Genomic DNA, 20852 nt, shown 5'->3' on the forward strand with positions numbered 1-20852 from the left:
TTGGGATTTATTGCACTTTTGAAACCTACATCTTGATGTCTTTTCATCAGTTTTGGAAAATTCTCAGTCATTATGTCAAAAGTTTAGCTAAGCTACTCCATGGTATCGCTGCCTTGGTGTCCATTTTGTTTGGCCAAGCAGCCAGGGGCGGGGGGCTTAAACTGACATTCCCCCCTCACGAAAGCACATGCCTTAGACAGTAGCCTGTAGTGTCACACATAAATGTAAGTTCCTCATATGACTTCCCCAACAGCCCTTATAATAACAAGGCCTCCCAGGGCTTTCCTCTTATGTGCCTCCTAGGTAAGATCCCCTTGGGGCTTACCAAAATTCTTTTCTTTTGGTTTCAATTGACGAGTCGAGCCTTAGCCTGGGAAGTCCAAAACACTTCACCCATGGAATCTCATAAAAGCAGATGTCCCAGGTCCTGTGGCTCTCTCTATCTGCACCCTCCCTTGATCTTCCCATGTGGTCCCTCAAGGGATCTATCTTAGCATCTATTTTTTTAAATCTACTAGTCACAGTCTGTGCCTGATAATCTGGATTACTTCTTTAACTGTTATCATTGCATTTTCTCTCAATCCTACTATTTTCATATGCCTGATAATTTTTGCTTTCAAAGGTAGATCTTGTATATGAAAAATTATGGAAGCTTTGGATGATATTACTTCCTTCAGAGAGAAATCATCCTCTCCTCTGGAGAGGAACAACAGAATAGATCATTTTATTTCCATCTGAAACTGAACTGATTTGAAGTTAGGTAGCAATTTTTGTAGGGCTCCCTCTCTACCTCTAGTTTGCCAACACTTAAGGGTGTATGTAGTCCTTTAGGGAATCCTACTTGAGAGTCTGGGATGTTTATAGGTTCTTTCCTCCTTGGAGGGACCACAATTTTAACTTTTGTTTCTTAACATTATGAGATGGACAAAAATTTCACTCTGCTTTTCAGGGGTTTTGTGCTTAGCTTCTTAGCCTTTGACTCTGCGCAGCAAATACCTTGAGGGAAAAATAAATTAAAAAAATCACTTCTTAGTGCCTAACCTTCTCTTCTAGGATTCTGGCCCTTCAGTCCTGGCCTCCCAGGGATCCCTAAACCCCAATTTTTGTGTACCTAGCCCTACACTTGTTCCTCTACTTCTAGCAGAATCCTCTGCTAAGTTTCATAATTTCTTCTCTTGTACTATGAATTAAGCAAATTCCTACAGGGAAAAAATGAAGCATAGAACATATGCTTTGCAGTTCCCTGGGCTCCATAATTTTGGTTTCTTAAGTCCTGGCTATCTTAGTATGTCTCTGATGCTTTTTTTCTTTTTCTTTTTTGATATTTGCCTTTTCATGTTGTTCTCACCAAAAGCATTAGTCTGTAGCAACCTACTCCTTCAAAGCCAGAAGTGGAAGTCATAGCAAGGTTCTCAACTAAATCTCTACTGTCTACCAGCTGTGACTTTAGCAAGTTACTTAACCTAGATATTTAAACATTCTGAGTTTCAATTTTCTTTTATCTAAAATGAAAATACTACCTTATAAAGTTGTTATAAGGGTGTGAAGATTAAATGAAGCATATCTGTAAAAAGTCTAGTAACAAAAACACTTACTGGGGGCTTACTATGTGACAGGCACTTTATGTGGATTTAATGTAGATACGGTTATTATCTCCCATTTCCTTTTCAAGGTCACATAGTAGTAAGTGATGGAGCTAGAATTTGACTCTAGAGCACTTTTCTTACTAACTACTCAACACTACTTCCATAATATTGCCTTAGTACTGTGCCTGACACCAGTAAATGTTCAATAAATGTCAGTTATTATACAGGAAAAACAAATGCTTCAGAAATATATACAAATCACATAAACTTTCTACTGTTTTCTTCTATTTATTTTTTTCCTTTTTTGAAAAAAAACTTTTGACAAAAAATTCTTAAGACATTTTTCTATGTATTTTAAAAGAAGCTATTGTGAAAAATGTCTAAGAGCCTACTGAACAGATAGATAATAATTTGCTCAACCATTTCTTTATTGTTGGATAGTTAGAAGGTTTCCATTTTTTTAGACAGATATCAGTATTATTGACTTTTGTGCCTTTAACTATTTTCCTTATTTGAAGTATTTTCTCAGAATAAAATCCTATCAGTGCAATTACTGGCTCAAGACTATGAACACTTTATTACTGCTTATAAAACAGCTATATTGTTTCCCCAAAGAGTTGTGGTAATTGTGATAACCACCAGCAACAAAAATGAAAGGTCTGTGTTAAGAGAATAGGAATTAAAGTGATGGTGTACAGGAAATGAAAGAAGTGTGGAGATGGGAAAGAGGATAAAGATACACATTTTGAGGCTAAGAAAGAAAAAAGTAGAGGATCTGGATATTATTTCTTGTGAAGGAGGGGTATTAGTTTCACTTAAAGGAGTAGGGATGGAAAAAGGACTGGGCTGTTTTGAAAATTCCAATGCTTGAATACAAATACACAAACATATACATCATAATTTTTTGTGAATAATGTTACTGTGTAAGTTTTCAAAAGATGTGTTTCTCACCCTCATCAATGTAACACCAGATACAGATAAATATTATTTAGGTGTAATTTACAGAGAGATTGATACACCAGGGTTTAACTTGATCTTCAGTATCCCTTATTCTAACCTAATATTCTAATATTTAGTAATCTGGTGTGTGGATCTCTATTATTATTGTTTGAAGATATACAGAGAAATGATCTCTCTTAAGGATAATAAATTATAAAGAAAAATTATACATATAAACTACAAAATGACCACACACGTTATTGTTGTCCATTACTTCAGTCAATTTATATACTGAAAAAATTATTTTCCCAGTAAAATGTGCTGGGAAGCAGGAGGTGTATATTCTGGCACCAACTGTGTCATTTGCTTGGTGCATAATTTTGGGCCTTAACTGCCTTTGGACTATGTTTTATCTTACTAAAAGCCAGTACTGGAACATGGCATCTCTTGTTTAATTTTCCTAATCTTAAATTAGTTTAGTGAATATACTATACTTGAATAAAAATGAAAGAATCTCTCTTCTTTTGCTAACACCTACCATGATCTGAATACCGTATTAACCTTGTTACCAGGTTAGACTTGAAGTTATTATTATTTTTTTAATGATTATTTATTTTTGAGAGACAGAAAGAGACAGAGCATAAGTGGGGGAGTGCAGAGAGAGAGGGAGACACAGAATCCGAAGCAGGCTCCAGGCTCTGGCTGTCAGCACAGAGCCCGATGCAGGGCTCAAACCACAAACTGAGATCAAGACCTGAGTCGAAGTTGGACACTTAAGTGACAGAGCCACCCAGGTACCTTGAAATTATTATTTTAAAAGTTACTTTGTGGGACTCTCTTAGGGCCATCTGTCTGCTCCGTCTACTGTCAGATGAATCTCACTGTGTATACTCCAAGGCAGTTGCTTTCCTACCAGTGCCTTCATCCTCCTTTCCTCCCTTGTAGATTTTGGGACAGTATGTACCTGACTATTAGGAAAAAACAGAAAGGGCCCTGAAAATGTGGCTTACAGAGAGTCCTTCCTCTCTTTGTCTATGCATGATAGCCCCCCCAAGAAAAAAAATGAAACGAATGAAAAACTTCTCTGTTAACTGCTTCATTATGAGTAGAAGTAGGTGCCTGACTATCCAAATTCCACTTCAGATTTCTCTTCCAGCTTCTGTTAGCCCCTAGAAAATTTTAGTAGTGATACTGAGGGGTCATGGAGTATGAGAATGATAATTCACCTGAGAGGCATTCAAATCATGTCTCTATCACATATTAGTTAAGTGATTGTGGGCAAGTGATCTGAGGTCTCTAAGCCTCAATTTTCTCATATGTAAAATGAAGTTAACTAATACCTACAACACCAAATTATTAGAATCAAGTTAATCAAATGGTACTTGGAATCATGGCTAACTGTGGTTTGAAATGTGAGTATCATTTAGAAAATACAGTAGTTTCTAGGCTGATTCAAATTAGAGCTGGTTTCATTTCTAGGGTCCTAGAATGGGGGGAGCAAATATAAAGGCTTTGAATTCTTTCATGCTTCAATAGATGCCAATTCCATGGTATAGAAAATGGTATATTAAAAAAGCAAGAGCCAAAATAAAGACTAATTTTACATCTATTCAGTTAGCCAAAAACTTGCTGTGAATTTATGGCAAAAACAACATTCAAACATTGCTGGTGACATCAAAAATTAGTATGGCCTTTTAGAGAAATAATATAACTATTGTATCGAGAACTATAAAATGCCCATACTCTTAAAACGAATAAACCTACTCGGAAGACTTTATCCTAAGACAATAATTCAAATAAGGAAAATAGCTATCGTTTTACTTAATAGTGCCTGGCACATAAAAGGTACTCAAACGTTTCTTCAAATGGATACCTTTATTTGCATTGACCCCTCCAGTCACTGCCTTTGGTTCCTTCTCATTTAAGATTTTCTATTCTTATCACCTCAGGAGAGTGTTAGAATCAAATTCTAATATCTTTGCTTAGTCTCTGTTCTGCAACTTTCCCCATTAGCTTCACTGTTGATTGCTAGCAGACCCCCTTGCCTTCTGATACTTTCACCCTCTAAACTCAGATGACCTTCACACAGAAACCAAGTTGACTATATACTACATTCTTGACCAAATCAAAAAGAAATCTGAAGATTCCTTCAAAATCCTAGGATCTTTTTGTTTTGTCAACACCTTTCTAGACTAATTGACTCATTGCCTGCTTCATTAAGACAGAAGACAGCCAGAAACCTTCATACCCATTCTTACCCGATCCTCCTTCTTTCTTAAAGATATAATTCACATATCTCTTTCGTGTACAATTAAGTGGTTTTTAAAATGCTGTTATATAAGGTATTCTAGTATCAAGGTTGTACAGCCATCACCTTATGTAATTCCAGAACATTTTCATTACTCACAAAAGCAACTCCATACCCATATGCAGTTACTCCCCATCCCCACCTCCAGCCTCTGGCATCTCTAATATACTTTCTGTCTCTGTGGATATCACATACAAATGCAATCATACATTATGTGGCTTTCTGTGTCTGGCTATTTGAGTGTAACATTTTCAAGGTTCATCCATGTTATAGCATGTATCACTACCTCATTCCTTTTTAGTGATGAATGATATTTCATTGTATGGCTATACTGTACTCATTCAACAATTGGTGAACATTCGGGTTTATTTCTATTGGCTTTTTGGCTCTCATGAATAATGCTGCTATGAACATTTGCATAAAAGTTTTTGTGTGGATACATTTTAATTCTCTTGGGTATGCAAACTATGAGTGGAAACGCAAGTTAAGTACCTCTTGATATACAAATCTATTGTTTCCAAGTTCAGATAGCTTGGGTTATCTCTCACAATGCAAACAACTCCATACTGACCACTCCATTTTCACTCAAACACCTTAAGTCTTCAGAGTCTACACATATTAACTGCAACTTATTTCTTTCCAATTAAGTTGAGGGCAGGGATCAATTCTCACGGTTCTGATCATATACTAGACATTAAATATATGCTCATTGATACACTGACACCCTAAGATCCTCACAAATGTGAGAATGATGACTTACTCATTCCTTCATCTGGCAAATATTTGAGTTGTATGCTCGTCACTGCGCTTAATGTGTAAATTGTGGATAAAAGTTAATCAGTTTCATCATACCCCAAATGCCAATTCGACTCCACAAATATTCACTGAATACTTATGATGTGAATGGCATTGTGCCAGGTATTTCAGCAGACATAGATAGGAATAAGATATAGTCTGCAGCCTTTTATGGCAGTACATAAACTCTACATACAAAAATAGCAACGACAAAAACAAACAGCAGCAGCAGCAGCACTGGATATTAAATGCCATAAGGAAAGTACAAAAGGCTCTGGAGGGTCAATGGGCAGAGAACATATGCTTGGGAGAGTGGAGTGAGAAGGACCGACATCAGAAAATACTTCTTGAAGTTGAAGGTGGTAGGGCTTCCAAGACGATGGCATTTTGATAGATAGGGATTCCTAGGAAAAGAGAAAGTGTTTCAGGCAGAAGATAGCAAGAACAAAGATTGAAAGGCTAAGTACAGTACAGAATTTTTTTCAGAGACCAATCCTGTTAGGAATGTGTAGATGGGTAACGAGAGAAGGCTCTTGAATGTTAGGCTTAGCATTTAAATAGGTTTAGAAGAATCATTTGAAAGTCTTTCTATAACGATTCAAATTACTTTGGTGATTCCTTAATCTTTTCTCAAAACTTTTCTAGTATGTGTATTTTCTAAAGTGATCGTGGAAATTAGAGATTTCTCCTTCCTACAAGGAATAAAAAATAAAATCTTGACAGCTAACTAAGCAGGCTGATAGGAGAAGGCTTAATTTCAATAATTCTAGCACTGCATCTCCATACTTTTTGGGGACATGTAAGGCTTAAAACACACAGGCAGTCAAATCCTAACGGTCAAAATAGCAGAAGCAAGACTAGGAATAAAATAATTGTGTTCATTAAGCTCCTGACACCAGGCACTGTGCTTGGTGATTTACACAGAATATCTCTGATCCACCAAACAACCCTATTTAGGTTTATGGCAACTGAGGCTTAGAGAGATCAAGTAAAATGCTTAAGGTAACAACCTCAGTTAGTAAAAGGTGGACACCAGTTTTGAAACCAGACCTCTCTGTTACCCTATTTTCTCTATTGCTCATTTTTGTGTTTACTATAAAGGAGGACAGAATGGCAAGTTCATGATGTATGTATCAATGAACAGGACTGCATATTTAACAGAGGGGCTTTAATGGTCTGGAGGAAAACTAGGCTGAAATATTCAAAACTGGTTTTAGAACGGCTTAATGATCAAGATCAAGAGAGATGAAATTTAGGGCTGCTTCTTGAAGGAATACGGACAATGATTATACAATCAATCCTATTTAGGAATGCCAAGGGAGCAATATTCCACTTCTCATTTGGAGACAGTAAACTCCAACAGAATATGGATATTTGTCCATACTCACTGATACAGTACAAGTCCCTAGAACAGGGTCTATCCCACAATAAGCACTCAGTTAACTATTGCTGGCATAATGAAAAATCATGCAAGGGGTATTCTCATTTGAATACACTTGAAGGTCTTGAAATAGAGATAAAGACAGCAGAGTAGTAAGTTTAAAAACCATTCAAGTTGATAGGATATTCTCTTTACTACTCAACCCCATGTCAGAAACAAACTACCAAAAACAACAAACATACAACAAAACAACAGTTGTCAAACATTAGCATGATTTTTCAAAGAAAGGTGGTCAAAAGAACTAAAAGACACTTTCGTACTTTATATAGCATCTAGTACTCTGTGAACAATGAAATTTCAGTGAGGTGGAATCCAGAATTTTGACCTATTATTTTAATATTTCAAACTTTTGGGAGGAGTACATCCAGTGACTGTTTTTGGAAAAGAAAAGGGTTATCTAACTAATCTGAATACCCTAAAGGCATCAACAATTTTTTTTTTTAATGTTTATTTTTGAGAGAGACGGAGACAGAATACGAGTGGGTTAGGGGCAGAGAGAGGGAGACACAGAATCTGAAGTATGAAGTAGGCTCCAGGCTCTGAGCTGTCAGCACAGAGCCTGACGCAGGGCTCAAACTCATGGGCCACGTGATCGTGACCTGAGCGAGGTCGGTTGCTTAACCCACTAAGCCACCCAGGTGCCCCGATTTTTCTTCTGTATTACTACAATTCTTCCATGGGATAGCATAAAGACCAATTAAAAAAAAACTCTGCTTCCCAGTTTCCAAAGGCAACACTGCCTTTGCATCTCAATCAATATTTTAACTACATTTCCTCTTTTTCATTCAGTTCCACAATCTTTGCTTACTTCAAGAATTCCTAATACTACAGCTTAATAGTTAATTTATCAGAGTGGTCATATCATATTTTCTTTTATATTACATTAATATGGACGATAGTGAACACTTTCTAATCAATTAATTAATACTTGCTCGAGGCAGTCTACATGTTCCTAACTTTCAATTAATAATAAGAGACATTATCATGTCTTGCCTTTTCAATTATTGCAGAAATTTTGTCTTTCAAAAGGTTACTCACTGATTTTAGGGCCTTAGTGTTTTTGTTTTTGTTTTTATGTCTACAGAAGGTTAAAACATATTTTCCTTACTGTAATCTTTAGTTGAAAACACATTTTCTATTAAATTCTAAATGAAATAGCTTTTTAAAAGAACTATAATTAAAACAGCTGCAAATTCTGAGGACAGATTAGGTAACAAATCCCAAAGGAAAAAGTACACAGGACTTACTCTTTCAAAATGTCTTTAAAGACATTACAGTTCACTTGATGTTCTAAAATTACTAAAGTTGAGATTTCATAAGCTCCAAAAAGTTTGATTCCTTCAGTACACGCACACACAGTGGTACCTGAAAGGAGCAGCCAAGGAATCAAAATTGTGTTTATTACCACTTTACATATAGTTTTTGTTTTTTATAAAACATTGAGAATGTAGGAAAAATAAAAAGTTCTGTCTTAATTCATCTTTAGTCCTTTGTGAGCCACATTTTCCGCTTGTTTAAAATCTAGCTGAGTACCATGAGCCTTGCACCATGATTTAAAACCACAAAGAGCAGATACCAGTTTTTAGTTGGTGCTGAAATTAATTAAGTTATAAAGGGGAAAAATGTACTAAAGCACAACTTTCACAAATGCTCTATGTTAAGTTACATGTAAGAATTTTTAAGGCTGAGGAACTTGTTTTCAGGTACAGAGTAAAATCTGTAGCCTAAAATAAACAGGCCTAAGAATTTAAGATAACAATGGTTATCAGTCGAGGTAATACCAAGTATTTCAATACTTCAGTACAATACTTCCACGCTTGTAAGGCGAAAATACCTCATAATTTATGTAAACCATTGAGTCCTATAATGAACCACCTCCTTATAAGAGCAGCTACAGAGTTCCTGTGGCATGTCAAGGCAGAGAACACCACTATACCTCACTCAGTCAAGGTTGGACTTGAGTAGGGGAGCAGAGGTGGGCAATTCATTAATCACACAAGAAAGTCTGTCTTGTACAACTGAGAAATTTTAACAAGGGTCTTCAAATACTTTGATGAAGGCATTTAAAAAAATTTGGGGGGGAAGGAAATTTTCCATCTTACACATGGAAACAAAACTCAAATTCTGACTGGAGGCTGGTGATTAGCACAACTTTGTGGAACAACATAACTTTTCACGTAAAACACAATCCCAAGGCTTTAAGATACCGCCTATGCAAATGGCACCAAGTATCACCTTTTCAAGCCTTCACCGGCACTAGAAGTGAGTTGGACCCCCCCCAATCCATCACCCTACCCCCACAGGAAATGGGTTATGTTTTCCCCCTCCCCCAGGACGGTCTTCCTCCCCTCCCCCAGCCGGAAGTGAAGCGCCCCCATTCAGACGGCCTCAAACCGAGACGAACCAGTAACAACAGCAAAAGAGAGATGATCTTCAAGGGGTGAAGGGTACCTCCGCTGTGGCCACCCCGAAGCTCGCCTTGCTTACTGACCTGCTGACGATAGGGGTGGGCAGGGGCCTGGGGCCTAAAGAAAGTCCCTTGCACAGAGGACAATTCCCTGAGCCCTTCTCAATCGCCTTCACTCTTCTCACTCCGACGTCTCACAGCATGAAAAAAATTCCTCCGCAGGACTTTATTTTGATATCGTCTCTTTCCCTTTAATCGCTCAACCATCTTCCCATAGGCAACTTTTGCTATCGCAGTAGCATTTAAAATTGTTCCGGTGAGTAGGAAAATGGAATATTATTCCCCATACCTTCAGAATAATGAAGGGATTATTTTGTTCAAATGCGGCGAAGGATTACGTGATTACGCAAGGTGAGATTTATTTTCGCGGAGACTTCTGGGATATGTAGTTTTTTTTTAATTGCTAAGGCCTGCAGAAAGTATTGGGATTTAAATCGGTAATTACTATATACTGGAGTCCTTGAAAATACACATTATGTATTCGAGGGCAGGCTGACCAGGGAACTTCGGCACCACAAGGGCCAGTACTTCGTTGCCCTTTTCCTCTGGAACTTAATGGAACCAAAATTTCCCTTCGCTTTCGGTGCAAGGTCCTGGTCGTCCCGCCTTCTTCCTTTGGCCACGCCCTCCTCAGCCAGTCAGGCGCCCTCATAGGCTGATCTTCTGGAGGTAGGCACGCGAGAGGAGGGGCCTCACCGTGACTCCTCCCGCGGGGCCGAGGCAAGACTGGGGAGAATGCCGAGTACCGAGGGCTCGTGCGCGCGCGCGTGCTCGCTCGTCAAGGAGAGTGTGCGCGCGGAGGGGCGGCGCGCGGGGCTGGGAGGAGGCGGGCAGGCTGGTGGGCTGGGCGGGCGGCCGGGAGCGCGCGGCCGACTCGGCGGCGGCGAGTAGTTAGTTACTTGTTAGTCAGTGTCAGTTGCTCGGTGGCGGCGGCCCTGGTCACCAGGAAGGGGACGGGACGGCCGGCAATGGTGGTCACCACAGCGGCATGTGCTCCTTTCAGGTAACGGGGGCAGGGCTGCCCGCGTCCCCTCGGTTCCCTTCTCCTCTCGCGCCGATTTGTGGGACCACGGTCGTTCTGGGGTGAGGGCGCTGACCTGAGAGAATGGGGGGGGGGGGCGGCGCAGGGTCGAGTGGCGCCGCCGCGGGGGCCCAGGCGGTGGGTGCGTCCGCCAGGCGCGGGATCTCCGGTCACCCCCGCGCCCCGCCGCCCCCGGGCCCTCTGGCGCCCCCCGCTCCCGCCCCCGCCCTCTCCCGCGGCGGCTGGGGCCCCGGTAGCTCGGCGCCCCCCAGAGGAGGGAAACTTGGGACCTGGAGACGAGGGACGCCCCCGGGCGCGGCTGGGAGGCTGCTGGGGAAAGTGAAGCCTGTAAAGAGGTGGATGCAGTGGGGCAGGAAGGGCTTCTCGTTCTTCAGTCTACACGGTCATCCCGCTCCCAACCCAGGGGGATCCGGCGCAGGCTCGCCAACCGCGCCAGGACGAAACCCCACGGCTCTTTCCTATTCAACTTGGCCCTGCGGCTTGTGAGCCCGCTAACGTGCGGGTTTGCTCGGTTGTTTGGGGATTTTCAGTGGTTCGGTTGGTCAATTTGTTTCTCCTTTGCCCTTTGACTCATCCGTTCTTGCTACTTTCCTTACCTCCCGCGTTGAGGACTAGCGGTCTGAACCCCCTTCCCTCCCCCGCCCCGTCTCCTGCACCATCCGTCTGAGAATTTGATTTTTTTTTCTTCCCTTGACAACCTTAAAGACTGCTGAGAGCGACAGGAAAGAGGAGCTTTCCCACCTTTAAATGTTACTTTCTTGCAATCCGGTTTGTTTGTTTGTTTGTTTTCAATATCCAAGTTTAAGAATTTGAGAGCTTTGGAATGGAGTTATTAGGAGGCTGGCGTTGAGGGGATAGTGACGAGTTAAAAGAAAACTATGATTTCATCTTTATTGGCTTTGCTATAGAAAAGCTAATACATTTTTCTTCTGCTTCTGTTAAATATGGTAAGGTTCTATGTTGAATTAAATATTTGGAGACTTACATAAAAGGCTATTTTTAGGTCATTGGATGATGTATGTCAACAGCTTTTCACCTGAATTGGGTTTGCCTTGAGGATTCTGTTTTGGGCCTGCGTACTGATTTTTGTTCAGCTACAGCTTTTTAATTTTTTCCCCCTGATAAATGATGTAGAAATGTGTGTAGTGGGAGAACCCATATTGCTCTCCGCAGTGTGGAAGTGAAAAACGTGAATTATGCACAGGGGTAAAACTTTCCATGAGCAATCTTGGATACTTGCTTCATGATGGCTTCTGTAATTTCACAGCATTTCTAGATAGCTCAATTCACTGGCTGCCTTAATTACTTTCTGAAGTGCCTGGCACTTCTTCTCTTTGGTGACTCGTTTAGTAAACTATAATGGCTGATATGGTACATTTTCTTGGCTTTAAAGATGGGAGTTACAGCTTCAGCCCAGAGATTAATAGTTAACAATGGAAGCAGCATTCATACCATTGCTAGTGAGTTTTGGCTATGACCAACTCACAAACTATGTGAAAAAACAAACATCTTTCCGTAGCTGTCAGGGGGGAAATATTTTATCATGTCTTTATTTTGGAGACTTCAAGTTGATTATATTATGTGGGAAAAAATGTCAAATTATTTTCTTTAAGGCTTTGTGATGTGTGGTGTTCCTTTCCATCTTCTACCCCCCATTTAGGGGCTGATATTTATGTTTGGCTGGGTTCCAGGATGGGAAGAAAATAGTTTGGTGAAAGGAAAAGATATGATTGCTTTGAACTGTTATGACATGGCGAGTATTCATTTTACCCAGGGATAGTACAGAGAAACTTCCTCACTAATGTTTGTACCCCATTAACATTCTGTCAGAATTTGTTTTTAAAAGCCTACCCTGAGGCCCATAAAGAAATAATGCCACTTCATAACTGTTTCTGACAATCACATTAAAAAATGTTCCTGGAATGCATTATATGTGTACTCATATAAACATTTATCTTTGTACATTTATGGTAATGTAAATATTTAAGTCTGAGGGCTTAAAAACTTTTATTTGCTTATTTGCATACATGTTTTTCAACATCTAGCAGTGCCAACCATATTTGCCAAATAAGCATCAGCCATAAATTCATGCTTTGGCACATTTCATATAATAACTCTTCTAAATTGCTCCATGGTGAAGCATCATGAGATTAGCATTTCCTTCATGAGAGAGATTTGTTGTTGTTTTTAACTGTAATGATGTGCTGTTTAAGTGGAACAGGTGCTGGGCTCTCGCTGTTTGTGTTGAAACCTGCCAAATCATACTCTTTTGTTAGATGGGCTGTTTAAGTAATTTAGGAACCAAACTGTGGCCCCTGGCATGCAAAGTGTGAGTTCAAGGTTCCATATCACTGCTGCGAATCCCTGTTTTCACTGTAAGAGGCAGATATGTGTGATGAGCTTTACTTTCTCATTGCTGTTCTCTCTTTAATTCCTACTCCTTGCCACCACCCCAGTCCTTTCATTACTAGAGCTCCTTTGAAAGTCTAGGCTCCTTCACTGCTGGTTTGTTTTCATTGAAGAACTAGAAATTCTAAGAACTTTGAGGCCAAGAATAGATAGTTCGTATTTATTTGACAAATATTTTGATTGCCTTTTAAGTGTTAGGCATGGTGGACCCTGAGAATATGTAGAATGATATTCCTTTTTGCAAGCAGGGTACAGTTTAGGAGGAGAAGATAGTGGATAACTGATAATTAACAATGTGATGTGATATATGACACAGGAGTAAGTAGATTCCTATGGATGGAAGCAACAGGAGGGATAGTTGACTAAGACTTGGGGTTTTGGGGGGGGCAGTCCTGAAATGCATCCCTGTGGATTCCCTGAGCTAATCTTCAAAAATAGGACTTAACTAGGTTCAGAGAAAGGACAGAAAAGAGGGAAAGGACAGTTTGGACTAGCACTATCCTATAAAAATATAATAGGAGCCACAAATATGTCATATGTATTTTTGAATTTTCTAGTAGCTGCATTAAAAAAAATAAAATGTTATTTACTTTTAACAATACACTGTAATAATAATACAATATTAATAATATGTTATTTAATTTGATATAGCTAGAATATTATCATTTGAACACATGATCAGTATTTTGAAAGTATTATTGAAATATTTGACATCTCCCGTTTCATACTAAGTCTTTGGAATCTGGTATATATTTTACATTTATTTATTTACTTTGAAGTTTACTTATTTATTTTGAGAGAGAGAAAAAGCACAAGGGGAGGGGCAGAGAGAGAGAGAGAGAGAGAGAGAATCCCAAGGAGGCTTTGCACTGTCAGTGCAGAGCCTGACATGGGGCTTGATCCCAAGAACCTGAGTCAAAGTCAGACATTTAACTGTCTGAGTCACCTAGGCACCCCTGTATTTTACATTTAAAGCACATCTTAAGTTTAGACTAGTCACATTCAAGTACTCAGTAGCCACAGGAGGACAGTACAGTTTTAGAACAAGGGCCAGTAAAGTGGTAAGAAGCCAAAATACTGAATGCCTTATGAACCATGTTAAGAAGATTTAACTGTATCCTGAAGGCTGTGAGGATTTAGTGGGGAAAAAATGTTGTGATGGAATCAGGTTTGTGTTTTAGACCTATCATGTTGTCAGTGAAGTGAATGCTGGATTAGAGAAGGGCAAAACTGGAAGTAAGGTCAGTTTGGAAGCCAGCCACTCTTGTTGAGAAAGGATGAGGGATATAAAGCAAGGAGTGGGTATAATGAGAGATTTAGGAACTATTATATTATCAGCAGTTCAGGGTACATAATCAGATTATGGAGTTGAGCGAGGTTGAAGATTTAGGATGATTCCCACATTTATGTGGTGAGCTACTGAATGGGGCAGACAACTGAAGAGAAGCCAACCGTCTGTGCCAGACTGACCAAAGATGAAAAAAGGAAGCTATGAGAGATTTGTCACAGAAGCTGAGGGAGGAGAATATTTCAAGGACTAGAAGTGGTCAACACTGTATCCTGCCATGAAAAGGCCAAAAAAGGTAAGGGCTGAATAAAATCTCTGAGACTTGATGATTGTCATTTGTAACTTCAGTAAGTGCAGGTAGCTACATTGTAATGCGTTTAGGGGGTTGAAGAGTGAATGACAGATGCTTAGCTAATTAAGCATTAATTAGCTAATTAAGGGCTAATACAGTGTTTTCAACACAGAACTGAAAGGAGAGTATAGGTGGAGGGAGATGCAAGGGATTTAGAGAAGTTTATTCCCCTTCCCTTTTTAAATTGAGAGGATCTTGGGGAGCCTGGGTGGCTCAGTCGGTTGGGTGTCCCACTTCGGCTCCTGTCATGATCTCACTGTCTCTTGAGTTTGAGCCCCCCATTGGGCTCTCTGCTGACAGCTCAGAGCCTGGAGCCTGCTTCAGATTCTGTGTCTCCTTCTCTCTCTGCCCCTCCCTCCACTCGCACTCTGTCTCTCTCTCAAAAATAAAATAAAAATATAATTTTTTTTTTTTTTAAATTGAGAGACTCTTGTGCACATTTCTGTGGAATGGAAAAGAACTACAGTTGGGGAGAAATGGGTGGGTGGGGAGGGGGAGAGAGATGATTGATTGAGCCAAGGATTTGGAAGCAATAGGAGGGGATGGGATCCAAGGCATAGGTAGAGAAATTGGCTTTGGGTAGGAGATGATTTTCCTTTCCCCAGTGAGCCAAAAGGAAGGAGGTAAAGTTTGTAACTGACAAGGGCAGGAAGGAGAATGAGTTGATGACATGTATCATTTTTGGGTACCTGCTAAGAGTGAAGGAGAATGTGGTAGAATAGGAGTTCTTACAAAGTGTGTGTGAGTTAAAAAAAAAAAAAAAAAAAAAAAGGTATGTGATTTTATAACAGCTTCCAAGGGAATGTGAGGGCTCTGGGGAGGAGAGCGAGAGAGAGGGGCGTACACACAGATACACACATGACTAAGAAAGTGAAGAAGCATTGTTAGGCATCATTGGACGGCCCATTTGAAATTGTACACCTTGGATTTGTAGAGGCAACAGTTTGCATGGTTGTTTGATTGTTTTCTCCAGCATGATCACTCTGGGTATAGCTGAAGGAAACCATTTAATACTCCCCAAGAACTCGTAAGGTTCCTACTGTTAATCTTGATTATAAGATGAACGGCTAGAGTTCAAAGCCTGGTAGTTCAGTACCGGAGCCCAGGCTGTTATTGCTTTGCAGATGCCTGCTTGGGAGAGATTCCTAAAGGACAAGGAAATTAGAGATATTGAGGATTGTTACTAAATCAAGGAACTGTGGAGTCCAGGCTGGATCATCAACAGGAAGCCTGGAAGGGGTGATTCAATTAGGAGAAAACAAAGGGCATGAACAGCTAGATAGATGTCATTGTGAAGCTAAAGAGCTAGTGAGGAGGAAGCGATAATATTAGCTTTTATTTATGGAGTACCTTCTATATGCTAGACACTTTAACACTTTATTTCTAATTCTAACACTTACTGTACAATGTGTTACTAATCTTACAGTCTTCCCTTTGTCATTCTGTGTGACATGAAGAAACAGGATTAGAGAGGTTAAATAATCTGTCCAGAAACATACACTATCAAGTGATGAAACCATGATGCAAAGCCCATTCTTTTTTCTCCAAATCATATCCTCCACTTACTCCCCCTCCTTCGTTTTCTTCTTTTAGAATTTTTATTTTTTAAGTAAGCTCTAGGCCTAGTGGGGGGCTTGAGCTCACAACCCCCAGATCAAGAGTTGCATGTTCCACCCACTGAACCAGCCAGGTGCCCCCAAATCATATTCTTCTCAAGTAAGGAGATAAGACAGAAGATGCAGTAGTGGTGAAAAGTGGTGCAAAGACACTGGGATATTTAATTTAGGATTTCAGAGCTGATCATTCATTTAACAAATGTTTGTTGACCATTTAGTACACGTGCCAGGCATTATTCTAGGTGCACAGGTTACAATAGTGAACCAAACACACAGAATTCTTGCCTTCATGGATCTTACATTCTAGAGAGTGTGAGACAGATATTAAACAAAATAAGTAAGTGAGAGTATCAGAAGGTGATAGATAAGTGCTGTGGAGAAAAAGCAGGCAAGAGGGACAGGAATGCCATAGGGTATGTTCACTTTTTAAAATTTATTTATTAATTAAAAAAAATATTTATTTTTGAGAGAGAGGGAGACACAGCGCGAGCAGGGGAGGGACAGAGAGAGGGAGACACAGAATTTGAAGCAGCTATCTGCACAGAGCCCAACATGGGACTTGAACTCATCAGCTGTGACATCATGACCTGAGCTAAAGTTGGACATTCAACCGACTGAACTACCCAGGCACCCCAGGTATGTGCACTTTTGAAAAGGATGTCTGAGAAAGACTTGGTGAAAAGTGAGCAAAAACTTGAAAGAAGTAAGGGGCATACTAGGTGGAAGAAACATTTTGCATTCGCCCTGAAGCAGAGGTGTGCTTGTTGTATTCTCTGAGCTTTTGGAGGCGAGTGGGCCTGGACTGGAGTGAATAGAAGAGAAGAAGGTGGTGAGGTCACAGAGAATGACTGGGTCCGAATTTCATAGAACCTGTAGGCCTTTGTAAGCACTTGGATGTTTACTTTGTGAGATGGAAACTATTACAGGATTTTGAGCAAAGGAATGGCATGATTGGATTTATGCTTTAAATGCTTCACTCTGAGCCACTGTGTTGAAAGTAGTCTGAGGTACAGAGTAAAGCCAAGAGGACCAGTTAGGAGGCTTTCCAAAATATGAAGTTGGGAGATAGTGCTGTCTTGGACCTGGGAATTGATGAGAAGCGATTGGATCTGTGAGAGTTACAGAACAGTTGCAGAGATAGTACATAGAGTTTCTTTAAACTGGTGTTTCTCTACATCTGCACTATTGACATTTTGGACTAGATAATCCTTTGTTGCTGGGTGTTGCCCTGTGCAGTAGTATGTTATGTAGCATCCCTGGCCTTTATCCACTAGATGCTACTACCATCCCCCCAGCAGTAACAATCAAAAGATGTTTCCAAGGGTGTCTGGGTGGCTTAGTCAGTTAAGCGTCCGACTTCAACTCAGGTTGTGACCTCGCGGTTTGGGAGTTTGAGCCCCATGTCAGGCTCTGTGCTGATGGCTAAGAGCCTGGACCCTGCTTTGGATTCTGTGTCTCCCTCTCTCTGCCCTGCCCCTGCTCACACTCGGGATCTCTCTTCTCAAAGGTAAACAAACATTAAAAAAAAAAAAATGTTTCCAGACATTGCCCAATGGCTCTTATGGGGCAAAATTGCTTCTATTAAGAACCACTTCCAAATACCCTTCACCCTGTTTTCCCTAATATTAACATCTTACATAACCATTTATCAAGCTGAGAAATTAACAGTCCTACAATGCTCATCCGAACTCCTAATTTTACTTGTATTTTACCAGTTTTTCCACTAATAACCTTTTTCCATTCCATATGCAAATCAGGATACTACAATGCTTTTGATTGTCAAGTCTCCTTTATCTCTTCTAATGTATGATAGTTTCTTGGTCTTTTCTTTTATGACCTTATACTTTTAAAGAGTACTAGTTAGGTATTTTGTAGACCGTTCCTCCATTTGGATTTGTCTGATGTTTTCTCATTTAAATGGGGTTATGGATTTTGGGGGTAAGAATACCATAAAAGTGAAGGGCCCTTTTGGGGCGCCTGGGTGGCTCAGTCGGTTAAGCATCTGACTCTTGATTTGGCCCAGGTCATGATCTCACAGTTCGTGAGATTGAGCCCTGAGTCAGGCTCCATGTGCTGACTGCACGGAGCCTGCTTAGGAAATTCTTTCTCCCTCTCTCTCTCTGCCCCCTCTCCAGCTCATGCACGTGTGTGCACACACATGTGTGCTCTCTCCCTTTTTCTCTCTCTCAAAATAAATAAACATTGGAAAAAAGTGAAGTGCTCTTAGGAGATGCATGATACCAACACGACATCACTGATGATCATTTTGTTAAGGTGTTTTCTGGCAAATTTCTCCCCTGGAAAGTTATTTTTCCCTTTCTGTACTCTGTTCATTAGAAGCAAGTTGCCAAGACCAGCCCACACTTAAGGGGAGGGGAATGAAACTCCCACTTCCTAGAGGAGGAGAATCAAAGAATTTATGGACATATATTAAAACCACTACAGTAATTGGTAAATATTTTGGGGTGGATACTTAGAGGCTTTGCCAGTATCCTGTTTCTGCTCACTAATTTTAGCATTCATCTGTAGATTATGCCTGCAGTAATTATGGCTATGGTGTTCTAAAAGTGCTTCTTTATTTCTCTTATTTTTTCTGTATTTATTAACTGGAATTCTTTTGTAAGGAAGGCTTATTCCTTCTCTATTTTTCTATCTACCTATTTAATCATTGATATCAGTTTCAATTCATGGACATTTATTTTATTGTTAGGGTTATAGTGCAGTGCTAACATTATTTATTTTATTGCCCAAATTATTCTAGCTTTGGCCATTGAGATCTCTTTTAGGTTGACTCTGTGTCCTTTGACATTCTTCTGTCCTTTGTGTGTGTACACGTACATGTCTTTATTCTCTGGTACTACTAGATGCTTCAGGCTTGTTGTGTATTTTTCCTGCAGCATCCCTAGACTCATTTTTTTAAGAAGCTGTGGTTCCTTTTATCAGAGAGTGGTATTTGGAGGCCAAGATATGGATGGTAGGTGTGCTTGTTGTTATTGGAATGTCACTGCTTCTAGTCACGCTCAGTGGACAGCGAGCTAGGAAATACGTGTACGTATACTAATCTGCATCCACACATATCTATATTTATTTCTGTATATAAAAATAGGCAGGCATTTTATACTTATGTGACTCCAATTGGATATGTTTTGATCCAACTATATTTGCTGATGGATTGGATGTGGAATGTGAAAAGAGAGTTGTCAAGGATGACTCCATGGTTTTTGGCTTGAGAAAGGGAAGGATGAAGATGTCATTAACAGAGATGTGAAGACTGTGGGCAGAGCAGATTTCTGGGGAGAGTTCAGGAATTCTTTTCCAGACTGCCTAGGTTTTTGAGATGTCTAATAGACATACTAATAGAGATGTCAAGTCAGCAGTTGAACAAATGAATCTGAAGTTCAGAGGAGAATGGTCCAAGTTGCATACATTTGGGAATTGTCTGTATAGGTGAAATTGCCTGAGGAGTGAGTGTTGATAGAGAAGTTCAAGGACTGACCCCTGGGACCTACTGGTCAGAGAGATGAGGAGGATTAGTTCTGCAAAATGATAAGGATTAGGATGTGGCTATAGGGTAGATCCCATATCCATCAGTAATGAGCACTTAATTCAATATGTATTATTTTCAAGGCACCGAACTGTTTTGGGGTTAACCTTGCTCCCTTCTTCCATAAATTTGCAATCTAGGATGAGACAAATTTCAGACTTAAAAAGACTAGCAGTGGAAGACAAATACTGGATGATAGTATAGATGCAACATCCTAGAGAAGCTTGTTAGACGACATGGGCATAAGAGCCGAACTCATGTACGCCAGCTCCATGTAGACATTAATGTAATAAGCACGTGCCGGTCAGGAAACTCATCAGGGTGTCATGCACACAACTAGTAATTACCAACAAGCAGAAGCTCCTCCATGTGTTGACCTTGGTTTCTTAGGTTCTTCTGCTCTTGGTCCCCTGCCATTATAAGGTTTTGGGTTGGTAATTGGTGCCTATAGTTGTTGGCTATCAATTAAGCCACTCAGTGAACTGGTTAGGGTTTCTGCTGCACTTTACTTTTTAACTTTTGGCTTTCTGTTGCCTTTTCAAAATCAGTGGGGTTCAACTCAGGCCTGCTTAAAATAAAATGTTTCCATGTAAAATCAAGCAGCAATGGCCACCTTACCTTCTTCTATAAACATGCTTAATTTTTGACTGCTTCTTTCTATGATGGCCTTAGACATTCCCATTTATCATTTGGTTATTAAGGTCATACCCAAAATACATTTATAGAACTTTAAAAGTAATTTAAACTTATAACCTGGTAAACTGAGGTTTTTAGTAAAATATTTTAATTTCATCTCCTTTGCACTAAAAATGGATAGGCTTTCATTGCCTGCTGATAAGGTAGTATAGAATGAGACAGATTAATCATACCTATTGAGTTATTACTTCTCAGTCACTCTGAAGGAATTGTAAGAAAAAATGGATTTATCTACTTTATAGAATAGGGGGCAGAGAATTGCAAGATTCTATTCTCATTTATTCCACCGAATTGATTGGCACCTAAGGCAGAGTCTCTTTCCACTCAGCATATAAGTATGCTTAAGTTTCTCACAACTAATAAATACAA

General features: G+C 39.9%; 2 protein-coding genes across 4 annotated transcripts in view; one reads left to right on the forward strand and one right to left on the reverse strand.

Annotated features, from left to right (window-relative positions):
- HMG20A (high mobility group 20A) overlaps positions 1-9859 on the reverse strand; it is a 68731-nt gene extending 58872 nt beyond the window's left edge. Inside the window, exon 1 of the mRNA XM_040493334.1 lies at positions 9561-9859. The gene's annotated coding sequence lies outside the window, so the exon portion shown is untranslated. The remainder of the gene's footprint in view (positions 1-9560) is intronic.
- A 525-nt stretch (positions 9860-10384) lies between these two features.
- PEAK1 (pseudopodium enriched atypical kinase 1) overlaps positions 10385-20852 on the forward strand; it is a 313736-nt gene continuing 303268 nt past the window's right edge. For all 3 annotated transcript variants that reach the window (XM_040493341.1, XM_040493338.1, XM_040493340.1), the window contains exon 1: positions 10385-10539. The gene's annotated coding sequence lies outside the window, so the exon portion shown is untranslated. The remainder of the gene's footprint in view (positions 10540-20852) is intronic.

Source organism: Herpailurus yagouaroundi, unplaced genomic scaffold, assembly GCF_014898765.1.
Source record: "Herpailurus yagouaroundi ecotype Mexico unplaced genomic scaffold, PumYag 184, whole genome shotgun sequence".
NCBI classification, from domain to species: Eukaryota; Metazoa; Chordata; class Mammalia; order Carnivora; family Felidae; genus Herpailurus; species Herpailurus yagouaroundi.